The sequence below is a fragment of the Mauremys mutica genome, chromosome 2, assembly GCF_020497125.1.
Source record: "Mauremys mutica isolate MM-2020 ecotype Southern chromosome 2, ASM2049712v1, whole genome shotgun sequence".
Lineage (NCBI taxonomy): Eukaryota > Metazoa > Chordata > Testudines > Geoemydidae > Mauremys > Mauremys mutica.
Window position 1 is genome coordinate 119,231,226 of NC_059073.1, and position 12,433 is coordinate 119,243,658.

General features: G+C 43.0%; 1 protein-coding gene across 3 annotated transcripts in view; it reads right to left on the reverse strand.

Annotated features, from left to right (window-relative positions):
• The window catches only part of RREB1 (ras responsive element binding protein 1), a 151,410-nt gene that overhangs the window by 81,440 nt on the left and 57,537 nt on the right, over nt 1–12,433 (reverse strand). The window contains exon 1 of one of the 3 annotated variants that reach the window (XM_045005659.1): nt 6,442–6,448. The exons of the other annotated variants lie outside the window; for them this stretch is intronic. The gene's annotated coding sequence lies outside the window, so the exon portion shown is untranslated. Of the gene's footprint in view, nt 1–6,441; nt 6,449–12,433 lie in introns of those variants that run through there. 3 annotated transcript variants of the gene reach the window in all.

Below are 12,433 nucleotides of genomic sequence, written 5' to 3' on the forward strand. Positions count from 1 at the left end.
TATAAGCTTTATAAACTGTCTCCTGAATGATTCTCTCTCCCCCAATTTTAATACCTTTCCACTCAGCAAGCACTGATTTTCCCTTCTGGTGTAGGCCTGATTCTGGGAGGGGTTGAGTGGATAGCTGATGGATTCCTTCACCAAGTAGTTGAAGAACCAACAAGAGGGGTTGCCATTTTAGATTTGGTTTTGGTGAGTAGTGAGGACCTCATAGAAGAAATGGTTGTAGGGGACAAACTTGGTTCGAGTGATCATGAGCTAATTCAGTTCAAACTAGATGGAAGGATAAACAAAAATAGATCTGGGACTAGGATTTTTTATTTCAAAAGGGCTAACTTTAAAGAATTAAGGAAATTAGTTAGGGAAGTGGTTTGGACTGAAGAACTTGTGGATCTAAAGGCGGAGGATGCCTGGAATTACTTCAAGTCAAAGTTGCAGAAACTATCAGAAGCCTGCATCCCAAGAAATGGGAAAAAATTCATAGGCAGGAGTTGTAGACCAAGCTGGATGAGCAAGCATCTCAGAAAGGTGATTAAGAAAAAGCAGAAAGCCTACAAGGAGTGGAAAATGGGAGGGATTAGCAAGGAAAGCTACCTTATTGAGGTCAGAACATGTAGGGATAAAGTGAGAAAGGCCAAAAGCCATGTAGAGTTGGACCTTGCAAAGGGAATTAAAACCAATAGTAAATGTTCTATAGCCGTATCAATAAGAAGAAAACAAAGAAAGAAGAAGTGGGACCGCTAAACACTGAGGATGGAGTGGAGGTTAAGGATAATCTAGGCATGGCCCAATATCTAAACAAATACTTTGTCTCAGTCTTTAATGAGGAGTTTAGGAATAACGGTAAGATGACAAATGGGAATGAGGATATGGAGGTAGATATTACCACATCCGAGGCAGAAGCCAAACTCGAACAACTTAATGGGATGAAATCGGGGGGCCCAGATAATCTTCATCCAAGAATATTAAAGGAAGTGGCACATGAAATTGCAAGCCCATTAGCAAGAATTTTTAATGAATCAGTAAACTCAGGGGTTGTACCATACGACTGGAGAATTGCTAACATAGTTCCTATTTTTCAGAAAGAGAAAAAGAGTGATCCGAGTAACTATAGGCTTGTTAGTTTGACATCTGTAGTATGTAAGGTCTTGGAAAATTTTTTGAAGGAGAAAGTAGTTAAGGACATTGAGGTCAATGGTAATTGGGACAAAATACAACATGGTTTTACAAAAGGTAGATCGTGCCAAACCAACCTGATCTCCTTCTTTGAGAAGGTAACAGATTTTTTAGACAAAGGAAACGCAGTGGATCTAATTTACCTCGATTTCAGTAAGGCATTTGATACGATGCCACATAGGGAATTATTAGTTAAATTGGAAATGAGGAGGATCAATATGAAAACTGAAAGGTGGATAAGGAACTGGTTAAAGGGGAGACGACAACGGGTCGTACTGAAAGGTGAACTGTCAGGCTGGAAGGAGGTTACTAGTGGAGTTCCTCAGGGATCGATTTTGGGATCAATCTTATTTAATCTTTTTATTATTGACCTTGGCACAAAAAGTCGGAATGTGCTAATAAAGTTTGCGGATGACACAAAGCTGGGAGGTATTGCTAACACAGAGAAGGACCGGGATATCATACAGGAAGATCTGGATGACCTTGTAAACTGGAGTAACAGTAATAAGATGAATTTAATAGTGAAAAGTGAAGGGTCATGCATTTAGGGATTAATAACAAGAATTTTGGTTATAAATTGGGCACACATCAGTTGGAAGTAACAGAGGAAGAGAAGGACCTCGGAGTATTGGTTGATCAGAGGATGACTATGAGCTGCCAATGTGATATGGCTGTTAAAAAAGCTAATGCGGTCTTGGGATGCATCAGGCGAGGTATTTCCAGTAAAGATAAGGAGGTGTTAGTACCATTACACAAGGCACTGCTGAGACCTCATCTGGAATATTGTGTGCAGTTCTGGTCTCCCATGTTTAAGAAGGATGAATTCAAACTGGAACAGGTACAGAGAAGGGCTACTAGGATGATCCGAGGAATGGAAAACCTGTCTTATGAAAGGAGACTCAAAGAGCTTGGCTTGTTTAGCCTAACCAAAAGAAGGCTGAGGGGAGATATGATTGCTCTTTATAAATATATCAGAGGGATAAATATCAGGGAGGAAGAGGAATTATTTAAGCTTAGTACCGATATGGACACAAAAACAAATGGATATAAACTGGACACTAGGAAGTTTAGACTTGAAATTAGATGATGGTTTCTAACTATTAGAGGAGTAAAGTTCTGGAACAGCCTTCCCAGGGGAGTAGTGGGGGCAAAAGACATATTTGGCTTTAAGACTAAGCTTGATAAGTTTATGGAGGGGATGGTATGATGGGATAGCCTAATTCTGGCAATTAATTGATCTTTTATTATTAGCACGTAAATATGCCCAATGGTCTGTGATGGGATGTTAGGTGGGGTGGGAACTGAGTTACTACAGAGAATTCTTTCCTGGGTGTCTGGCTGGTGAATCTTGCCCACATGCTCAGGGTTTAACTCAGGGGTCTCAAACATGCGGCCCGCGGGCCGCATGCGGCCCGCGGAGCTCTTCCCTGCGGCCCGCGGAGCTCCCCAGGGCCGCCCAGAGGGGGGGGCAAAGGGGGCAATTTGCCCCGGGCCCCGGGCTCCGCAGGGGCCCCCAAGAGAAAAGCGGAGGCTCCCGCCTCCGCCCCTCTCCTGGAGCCTTTCCCTCCCCCCCTTACCCGAGCGCGTCTCCGTCCGAGCGCCTGAGCCCCGCCCCGATCCGAGCCGCGTGCCGAAGCGCAGCCCGGTCTTCGGCGGTGGGGGGCCCCTTCTGTTCCGGGACCCGCCGCCTAAGTGCCCCGCCACCAAGCCACCAAACAGCTGTTGGTGGCGCTTAGCACTTTCCAGGAGGGAGGGGGGAGGAGCGGAGGAGGTGGAGAAGAGACAGGGCAGGGGCGGGGCCTCATGGAAGGGGTGGATTGGGGGTGGGGCCAGGGGCAGCAAGGGGGCGTGTCAGTGATGCGGCCCTCGGGCCAATGCACTAGTCCTCATGCGGCCCTCGGGGTCATTTGAGTTTGAGACCCCTGGTTTAACTGATCACCATATTTGGGGTCAGGGAAGGAATTTTCCTCCAGGGCAGATTGGCAGAGGCCCTGGATGTTTTTCGCCTTCCTCTGCAGCATGGGGCACGGGTCACTTGCTGGAAGATTCTCTGCACCTTGAGGTCTTTAAACCACGATTTGAGGACTTCAGTAACTCAGACATAGGTTAGGGGTCTGTTACAGGAGTGGGTGGGTGAGATTCTGTGGCCTACATTGTGCAGGGGGTCAGACTAGATGATCATAATGGTCCCTTCTGACCTTAAAGTCGATGAAATCTAAAATGGCCACTCAATTCAATAAGGGCTGCAGGTGACCTGCACTCCAAGATCAAGCACTGCGTTTCTAGCAGAATTCAAATTAATTTCTTTGTTATCTTCCTCATTTTTGCACAGCTCTCAGATCAGGGTTTTTGTTAGCTACAGTGTCAGCTTACTTTATTTTGGCCCATAAAAGTGATGGCTTTTTACTTTTTAAATCTCAGTGATGAAGGGTTCATGCAGGAGTAGATTTATTTTAAAAACAACTACAAAAGTAAAAATCATAACAACATTTCCCTAATAGTTTAAAATTTTTGATATTGGCCCAAACTTAATCTTACTTAACAGCATCCCTTTAGTTAATACAATAGAAAAACTGGAAAAAATATTAAACCATTTTTCTGTTTTTGTTAAAGCGAAAAACAAACTCAGTTTAACCCATCTTTCTGAGCAGATCAATAACTATTCTTGAATTTTTCACCCAATAACCAACATGTCAGTCCTTAATTATAAGATACTTTCTAAAACAGTCAAAAACATAATCTGTTTAACCACTGTGAAAACAGGGTGTGGTCCAAGGTAATTTAAATACCACAGGGGGTCCTGTCAGAGAAATAAATTCTGAATTCCTAGCTTTGCTTTTAGTTGCTGATTCAAACTGCTCATCAGAAAGAAAGAAAGAAAAAGGGCAGACATGCAAACATCAGCCTGAAATGTCACCTTCAGTTTTGCAATCTCTGTGCAAGTATGCCTGGTGTACATCTTTCAGAAAGGGCACAATACAGTACAATTGCAGCCCATAACAGCTTCTGTTTACAAATAGCTATTTTATGACTGAAACTAAAATACAGCTTTCTGCCAACTCAAACAAGATGTTTGGATACTGATCTTGTTTTTAAACAGGAGACCAATTTTTTCTGTACATTAAAAACTTCCTAGTTTGCAAACAGTTTAAAGAATGAGACTTAATTTCTGCAAGAGTAAGTATTATTGGAGTGCACTAAAATATATTCCAGTACTGTTGTGGGAAGGAAAACTATACCACTGAAACAAAGACAATAGCATGCATTGATTCTGGAAGCACAACTTTCTATTTGCAATAGGATATAGCAACAATAAGAATACTGGGCCAAATCACTCTTTCCTGTGGGAAAACCCATGGCAGGGAGGAGCCCTGGGGCAGGAAAATTCGGTGAGGTTTCTCTTGCAAAATTTATTACACATCAGCGGGGGTGGGTGTATTCCCCCCATTCCCAAGTAGAAAAGAGAGGGTTTGGCCCACTGAACCTATTTCAGGGAATTAACAAGGGAGACAGAGCCAACAGTATGGGAGTTCTATAACTGCCTGGCTACAGGATGGCCCATCTTCTCAAGCTCTCAGGGATCCCTCTGCGTATTGCTTCACTGGGCAATTACCCTCCCTTCCCAATTAAAGGAGATAGGGAGGGTCCACAATGAAGAGGGAGCTCAGCTTGGAGGCAATACAAACTCAGGCTGCCTTAAACACTGAATTAATTCCCTATGGAGTAAGCATTTCATCCTCACTCCACCCACATGCACACAAATTCAGAGCCAGACATATGACTGCAGGTTCCCTAGCAAGAATCTGTCCCTTCGCTCTGGTCCCGGCTGCTCAAATTGTGCTGTGGCTAGAGGTGTGGCATCTGTAAGAGACCGAGGCCATGCAGGACCACAGAAAGCTAAAGGCTGCAAATAGCTGTTTGTGCCAAAGGTGATATCTGAAACAACTGACAACCAGCTTTGATGGGACAGTAAAACAGAGGCTTGAACAAAAATCATGCAGAACTTGTTGCTTCCCATTCAGTCTGAACAGGAAGGCATTTGCTAGATCTATTTCCTCCTTTGGGATAAAATGTGACTCCACAGTATGCTGAAGCTCAGCTCATCAACATTTACTCCCCTCCGTTCTTGATGGTTTCAGCATCTTCTCCTTTCATTTTAAAAGCACTAGTGAGACAGCAACAGGAGAACCTTGGTTACAATCTTTAACGGGGGTAGGAAGAGGGAAGGAAGAAGAGATGATGCTTTTTCACAGTCACTTGACTCACCACAGAGAAGCTGCTACAGAAGCAAAAAAGTGTGCCCCAACCCTTTGGAGCTATTACAAGTTTTTACTACAGTTTGTTCTACTGTCTTGCACATGAGCGCTCCCTTTGGAATAGATAGGAAGAAGCACACAATACACACAGCACAGGCAAGGAGAGGGCAAACCTGATGTATAGCACAAAGCAGCTCATTGTTCCACTTAAAAAAACCCAAAAGACACATTAATGTTAAAATACAAGCTGTGAATTAATTGGGCCAGAGAAAATTTAATACTTTCAGCCAAACACTTTTCTTGGTTTCATTAAGCATACTATGTTCTATACTATGGATAATCGTTTCTTTTGTGGGGAGGAAGGAGGATTCCTATCTTAAAAGCACATACTAAATACATTTCAAAACACTTGTCCTTTCTGGGCCTAAAAAGCATTACTACTCCCACTTACCATCCCCCTAAAATGACCTACTTTTTCAATGTGAAGTGAAACCAAAGGATTATTTAAATGTAAGTCCAGGCAGCGTTACTAATGCAGAGATTGAGAGAGGAATAACTTTCTTCAAATCAGCAAGGGGACATCTCGTCTGGGACAAAACGCCCATGATAGCTTCTTTCTTGGTGTTCTTTAAGATACAGCTCATAGGTTGCAATTCACCTCCGTTCAGAAGTCCAGTACCAAACCTATTCACCACTAAAGTTGCACTTGAGCCTTCAAATTAGGACTTAAGTGAGACATAAGTGGTACATAGGTCTCGTGCTGAGTTTCTGCTCGGGAATGAATTTCACTCAGACTATGCAATGGGAAACCGTTTCTCTCCACTCATCTCCCATGCTGTTGGTCACATCAAAAGAAGGATTATAGTTTTAGTGAAATTTTGCATCAAAGCCTTGAGGGTAGCAGGGAGGAGACGGGGAGGAAACAAGCTGGGTGGGAAGAAGAAAGAGTGATGCTATTCAATGCCACTGCCTGAAGCAAAGGAAAACCAAAGAAAGTTTTCCAACTGACCTTTTTTAATACCAAGTCTGCCCTGGCTACTGAAGTATTGGTGCTGGCGAGGCCCCAACGGCAGAGAAGTTTACTGGTAGCGTCACCTCACTGTCACCACTGCTGGAGCACCAGTACAGAGCAGCCTATATGAAAAGAAAAGCAAAAAGGATAAGACAGCGGAACAGGACTTTCTGGTGGCAGTTCTTTCTACTACTTAGCATTAAGTCCAAAAGGCACTGAGAATATTTCCAAAAATGTCTGAATACACACACGTAAAGGTAGAATTTTACCCAGAGAAAACGTCACTCTAAACTCACAAAAACCACAGAAGCACATCTTTAAGGGCCACCCTCCAACACTAAACTGAGACTACCTGTTTTGTCTGAGCCTTTTATGTTGTTGTTGCTAACAAACCATAATACGAATATTTGGTGTATTTATATTACCGTGTCTATGTAGATGTAATGGTTTATACGTTTGCTTTGTTTAAAAAAAACACAAAAAACAAAAAAACGAACCTGCCATCCCTTCACCTTCACCTTCAAAGACCCGTCAATAACACACATGCTTATTCTTCCTCTATAAGAGCTTTAGATAACAAAATATGTATGTATCATAGAAGTATGTAGGATTGGCAACATGAGCAAGTTAATGATGCTGAAAAAAATACAGCCCCTTGAGTCACCGTGGTGTTACTTCAGTTGCATGATGTAACTGTACTGAAACCAGTGCAGCTATACTGGAGTGCACCTAAAATAATGCAATGGTGAACCAGTCCCCCAACATTTCGTGGAGGAGATTCACCAGTATGCTCCAGCTGCCCTGTGCCACTTCAGTGACACAAAGCAGCCCTAATGTAATTGTGAATTTGATCTCTGTCTTATCTTTTGTGCTCTATTTCTTAACTTTAATGTTTCATCAATGTTTCTTCATTGTCTGATATGGTATGTTTATGTATATGTGGTGGGAACTGCCTCCCTAACTGAGATTAAGCTGTGAGGCAAGAAAGCTGGATCCACTGTGCCAGTAGCGAAAGTGAGAGCAAAAACTGGATGGCCCCAGGAGTGCCTGGCTCTTCAATGGACTGGCACCTTGAATAGTCACTTACACCTGCGCACAGTGGGCGTGAAACATTCCCATTCTGATTGGGTAGCATTTTGCACAAGTGTGACTACACAAAGTGCCAGGCACTGGAGAGTCAGACACTGAGATAATGATCACTACTGACACACCCATATTTAGGTTGGATAGTTGCTGAAGAGTGTAAACCCCTTCTTTCCCAATCTGGTGGCAATCACGCCCACCTACAGAGTACTCAACAGCTAGAACGTGACACAGAAAGCTAGTCACATCCTTACTGCTCATTCCGTTTCTGGGTTTAGCTTATTTAACAACAAAGTCCCAGGAAATAAGGTTCTACATATTTCCGTATCTTCAGGAACTTGCTCAAGCGAAGAGGAGATCAGGATTTGAAAGTGATCTGGATAATGTTGTTAGTAGCCCTAAAATTAGCAGCTACACAAGCTAGGACAAAACACGCAAGCAACAAACTGAAAGCCCACAAAAATCAGGAAGGAGTTTTCACTCCTCTCCTCTCTAACCCCTCATGCTACAGTATGGCACAACTGGAAATGAGGAGGCGGCTGCCTCCCTCTGAAGCCGGAGGAACTGACAACCATCAGAGGAAGACACTAGATTAGATGGACTTTTGGTGTAATCCGGTATATCTATTCCTATATTCCGTCTCTGCTTGCTAAAGACAGACACAAAAGCATTACTGTGTCTGCCATAAGAACTGCTTTGCATGTGTTCTGAAAGCTAAGACAGCTGTGTGAATGACTTAGAATTCCAGGAAGTAGATGTGTTTCTTGGCTTTAAGTCTGGTTTATTTGCTTTAGACAGAGTGGCAAGCCAGGCAAGTTCCCTCCCCAAAGAGTGGCACTGGCTGCAAGAATACTGAGCCGCTTGAGACTTCACGTAGTGTCTTTCAGTAGACAGAGGAGCATTTTCCAGTTCTGGGCATTATTTTGCCCTTTAGACAGTATTGTCTCTCATCTCACTGGGCAAGGAGACTTTTTTTTTTTAAATACAAAGATTGAGGAGAACATGGCAATCTGAGACAATACTGCTGCCAGCTTTCCAAACTCCCTATCCTCAAGCAGCCAACCTTGGGGCAGAGCCATGGAAAGAAGAATTCTATTCTGTTCTATACAGGTTCTTATATGGCACTCATTATTGTAGTATCTGAACTCCTGCTAGTGCTTTGTATCTCTTGGGGATGCTGTGATCAGAAGCCTCATTGGGGTGAAGATACAAAACAAGCCAGCAAGGAGAGTGGCCCTCTATGCAGCCAGGAGCTATTTCTGCAGAGAAGCCCTGAAAGAACTGAGGAAATGCCTTCCCTGTAGTGGCTCTTGGGCCTCCTTTCCTTCACTAAGCAGCAGTGAGAAACAAGAGGTGCCCTTTCTCCTGGGGGGGTGGGGAGGAGGTAAAGGGGTATTTGTTAGACTCCTTTAGTGATGTGTTATGGTAAGTAGTGCGTCAGATATCAAAGCACCACATGGCACTCCCCTTGGCTCAACCAGGAACTATCTTTTATTGAACCAACTTCTGTTGGTGAGAGAGACAAGCTTTCAAGCTACACAGAGCTCTTCAGATCTGGGAAATGTATTCAGTGTCATAGCTAAAAACACAGGATGGAACAGATTGTCTACTTATGCTAAACAATCTATTCCATCCTGTATTTAGCTGTGACACTCTGAATACATTTCCTAGGCCTGAAGAAGAGCTCTGTGTAAGCTTGAAAGCTTGTCTCTCTCACCAACAGAAGTTGGTCCAATAGAAGATATTACCTCACGCACCTTGCCTAATATCCTGGGACCGACAGGGCTGCAACCAGGAAAAACAGGCTGGGGCTGTAAAATAAGAAAACATGGTCTAAAATGCAACAGGTAAAGAGATCTGTGGTTGGGTCCTCTTGTTTGTTAAAAAAACAACAACAACAAAAAACAAAGGCAAACGATAATACAGCCAGACCATTAATATGAATAAACTTTAACCTTTGGAAAAGTTGTATATGCCAAGATGTCAGATACCCCTTTAAAAGGAAAGGATGGGCAGGCACTGTACTCCAGTTTATGGAAGGGATTTCACATCTAGGAGCCTCAATAATAGAACAGATGGATTAAATCTGGAAGAATCAGGTAGAAAGCTTGTGGTGAAAAGAAAAAGAGAAAGAAAATAAAAGAAAAAACTTACAACCCAAGACAAAGTGCTCCTGGATTCTAAAAATGTCTGCTGAAGAAAAACTATGAGGGCTATATGCAGGCAGAGCTGGACAATGGTGACAGAGAGGCTGAAATCCCAGACGGTATAGCCAGTCCAAGCCATGGGATTCCTGCTGTAAAATGAACAGGAGAGAGAACCTGATGAGAGGCATGATGCTGTAGCTTTGCCCTTTAAAGGCGGGCCAAGAGCAGGCATCTGTGTCCCATGCAGTGCAGCCAGAGCCTGCAATCAATTGTTTCTGAGACAAGTTACAAACGGGAACTTCTGTGTCTTATCAATTGGTCATGCAGATGCCTAGGCATCCACTGTAATGAATCGGCAGGGGACAATTGGTCTGGTTGTTCTTATTACAGCATCGTGAAAACAGCAGTCGTAGTAATGCTGAGATGAAGGAAAGCCACAAATCGGTGATGTCGAATTGCTCACTGGCAATCAGTCTTTGCACCTGTTGGTCAGGAGGGGCAGCCCATCAGTCCCAACTGGTGGATCAGATGAGCAGAAATGTATCAGACATCACTGTCCAGTTTAATACCCTCCCCTGAAGCCGTTCAGGGCATCTTTCCTCATGGATTTAAGATGAGAGGGTTTAAAACTCAGCTGTGTGTGTGTCAGGCACTAGTTTGTGCAGCAATTAGTGTCCTAACCCTGCACTTCTCACTATGTAGCTGGAGTTGTGTTGGCTGCAACAGGAAAAGGCTGAGGAAAGATTAGAGGAAGGCTGGATCATCAGTGTGAAGCGTGCACAGGAAGCAACAGCAGATCTCCTGATAATGCTTTGCATCTCTGGGGGGAGCCCTGGTCATGATCTGCTACCACCTTATAAGGATTTTTTTTTTTTTTTTTTTTAAAAGAGACTCACTGAAGGCTTCGCTATTTGGGGAATTTTAGCAATAGTGTCACTTTGGAAGCAGCATAGGAAAAATAAAACTCGTAGCCAAGAGTAAGGGTGTCCACATGGGGAGTTATATCAGTACAATTATACTGATATAATTATGCTGGTTAATTTCCCTATGTAGACAAGCCCTAAGGGGACAGTATTAGCACAGTTTGCCACAGAGTCCTGAACAGATCCTGGAACGCTGCAGCAGCAATGTCTCTGCCACTAACCATCTCCTTTTCGTGCCCCCTCGCTCACCCAGCTCGCAGTTGGGAACATCTTACATGGCTGCACCCCACAGCGCTTTGCACCTAATGAGTTAATTTAGTAAAACGATGCATGACATTAGAAAACTTTGATTAGAAATCAGAGGAATAAAAATGTCACAGTTGCCACCTATCATGATTTTGATCACATCTCGTAAAATCTGATGGAGTCATGGTATTAAATGAGCAACACAGCTTTTGCTGGGGGGAAAAAAAAAAGTTTTATATGTTTGTTTCCAGCCCTCACAGTTGTGGAGAAAAGCTGGAAAGCATGAACCCTAGAGGTAAAAACAAACAAGAAAGCAATCAAATTTAATTTTTTTTAAAAAGTCTTATGCATTATAAGCCAATCATGATTTTTTGGGGGGTGGCCTGACTCAATTTTTGAATGCTTGAGGATGGCAATACTGTGGAGAGAGTTCCTCCTTGGTACAGCGATTCCCTTACACCCTACAATGAAGTTTTGTTTGTTTTCATTTTGTTTTTAATTCATAGCACATTGTACTAATGCTACTTGTAGATGAGAAGCTCACTGAAATACCACTATTGATTTAATGGGGGAAAAGACTCAATTAACAACAAAACAATAAAGTTTTTCCGATAGAATTGTTTAAGAACGTGCAGCTCTTCTTGCTGCTCTTTTCCAGGGAGCGTGCCTTGCTGACAGGATTAACTACTGCCAGACTCACAAAGCTGGGAGACAGCTGCCATGTGGCAGCCATTTATTACAAGGCACCACTCCTTTAAAGTCAGGAAAGAGACAGAGCCTCTTATTTTCCGCTGTGTTATCAGCAGGGTTCCCCTGCTCCACAGGCTTTAGTGACTGGACTTTTTCTAAACAAACACCTCCTTTTCCCCACACCTTGTTAACATCATCATATTGCTGTCTTCTGCTCCTGGGTGAGCACAGGATCTATCCTTTATTGTGTATTCCAGACAAAAAAAGTCTATTAATAAACAGTTAAAAGATCAGAATTTCTGTATAACACACATACACACTAACTCACTCCTCTACTTTACAATAAAATTTAATTAGAAAGTTTTAGTTTAAACACAAACCAACAAAACAAAAACCAAGAAGGAGGGAGACATACTGGAGTGAAGGAATGCAGAGTTAAGGTACTATAATAATAAAAATTCTGACCCCACACATGTGACCTCTCATCCACTCAAAAGACACATATCTATAATATTGAACACGGAGTACAGAACACTATCTCAGGCTGATCTCAAAACCACTGCCTAGTCATTGACCTTTTCCCAGTCCATGTGACCAAGACACATTTCTTTCCTTCTTGGCACAGACTAAAGACCTGACAGGCTTACAGGCCACCATCCTGCAGTCTTGCATCTTACTCTCTAAATAAGTTTTCAGAAAACACCATCCCACATTCCACTCTGAGCCAGACACACCAACATATCACATCCATTATTTCCATTAAGATTAGATACCCCATTGTATGTTAGTCATTTCCTCTCCTTCTATGATTTGCACTTCACTTTAGAGATGCAGGCCAGCTATGTAACTTTACCTTGTGCTGTCTACATACACTTGCTGCTGATGTCAGAGTACCACAGG